Source organism: Pinus tabuliformis, chromosome J, assembly GCF_031772625.1.
Source record: "Pinus tabuliformis cultivar Carrire ecotype Pingquan chromosome J, CPIR1, whole genome shotgun sequence".
In the NCBI taxonomy this organism is placed as follows: Eukaryota; Viridiplantae; Streptophyta; class Pinopsida; order Pinales; family Pinaceae; genus Pinus; species Pinus tabuliformis.
The window spans coordinates 973128273-973130542 of record NC_142295.1 but is presented as its reverse complement, the minus strand read 5'-3'; positions in this window follow the sequence as shown (position 1 = coordinate 973130542).

Below are 2270 nucleotides of genomic sequence, written 5' to 3'. Positions count from 1 at the left end.
GTAGCGGATTGATGTCTCCATAGGGACTTTAAAGGATAACATTCAACATGAGGTTCATCTTTGGGAACTTGATTAATTGGAGAAGGCATTTAGGATGGCAAGAAAAGTGGAAAGAAAAATTATGGAAATACAGAAGTCTACCCCTCACAACTATAAAGATGGAAGTGTTGTTTCTCCTAGGCTTTCACAACCTACAAGGTTGACACCATAAGAATTGGAAGAAAAAAAAGCAAAAGGGCTTTGTTACAATTATGATAACAAATACATTAAAGGTCATAAGTGTGCTGAGAAGAATTTATTTTACATATATTTTGAAGAGGAGGAAGAAAAGGATCAAGAAACATCAAAAGAGGAGGATATGCAACATGAACCAACCCCAGAGAAACAATAAATGAATCTGCCTATATCTTGCAAATAATTGGAAAGAATTACGACTCCTAAAACTCTCAAGATAGAAGGACATATCAAGAATAAAAAGGCTCAAGAAGTGAAATATCACGTTGAGAAATAAGAAATGAATTTGACCATATCTTGTAATGCATTGGCAAGAATTACCACTCCTCAAAATATCAAGATAGAAGGACATATCAAGAAGAAAAATGTTCAAGAAGTGAAAAAACACATCAAGAATCCAGAAATGAAACCGACCATATCTTGTAATGCATTGGAAGAAATTACCACTCCTCAAACTCTCAATATAGAAGGACATATCAAGAAGAAAAATATTCTAGCAACGAAAGATCACATCGAGCATCAACAAAAAGTTCTCCAACTTTTAAAGGATAACATCACTTTGATGCAGAATCGAATGAAACAACAGGTAGATCAACATCGCAGTGAAAGAAGTTTTGATGTAGGCGATTGACTATTTTTAGGACTAGATCTCAAGCAAGCTATATATGAGAAGGAAATGCTCGCAATACTACATGAACTTAAGAAATGGCGACCTTACATAATAGGAAGACACTTCAAGGTAAAAATGGATCATAATAGTCTTAAATACTTTTTAGAACAAATATTATCTTTAGAAGAATAGAAAAAATGGGTCACAAATATGTTGGGTTATGACTTTGAAATCATCTACAAAAAAGGGAAGCAAAATCTTGTTGCAGATGCACTCTCAATAAACGATGAGGATGTGGAAGCATTGTTTTATGCTATTTCTATTATCCGACCAGATTGGATAAACGAAGCAAGGGATGAATGGAAGAAGGACGAAGAAGTGTGGCCACTCATTCAAAAGTTGCAGAACATCCTAGTTCAAACAATATTGCCAGAACTTGATGAGGAAGGAAAAATCATATTGGAACTTGGAGCAGTCACAGAAACAAGAACCTCACAGCTACGAAATCGATCAATTTTAGAGTATCTCACCAAGTACAAGAACTTACCCACTGAATATTCCACATGGGAGGACAGGAATTTTATATAGAAGCATCAAGAACTACTCAAGCATTGAGGACAACACTTTTTGAAGGAGAGGGGAATGTTAGGTCCCTATACTATTAGTGTAACCCCTTATTGTTATTAGTACAACCCCCTTATTATATTGTTGTGCCCATGTAGTCCCCATATTGTTATTATTGTGCCCCATAGAAGCCCACTATTGTTATTATTGTGCCCACACATTATTATTATTATGTTGGCCCTGATTATATTATGACCCCTTAGACTCCTATATATAGAAAGGAGGTCTTGTCATTTGTATCATCAAATAATTGTTCATTTGTGTAATGTAAAGGAAGTTTCCCCCTCAAGGAAGCTTATTTTGAAGGTGTTGATCTCTCTTTTCTATCTTTTTGTTAGCTCATTTCATAACAAAAAAACTCCTCTTTGAGACTCTCGTCTTTTCTATCTTTTTCGTAGCTGGTTTCATAACAAAAAAGCTCCTCTTTGAGACTCTCATCACCACTGTTATTTTATATGTATGTGAGGTGTTATTGTTTATGTATGTAAGGTGTAGGGTTGCAGTATATCCATAGAGTCATGGAGGGATATCGAGATGATTTAAAAAAAAATATAATCTACAACCTCAGGATTAAAGGAAATATTCCCTCTCCAATCCTCTTGATCGAAGCTAGATTTTACCCCATTGAAAAATGTGTTTAACCTAATATTATTCCTAGTTAATATCATCGTATTAAGTGTGCTCTATAATTTAGTATAAGGGAGATGTTGTCACAAAATATTATATTCAAAAATAATAAAGTAATAAATATATTAACAAATTGAAAAATAGTAATAAAAAAAAGTTAATGCCAATCATAAAT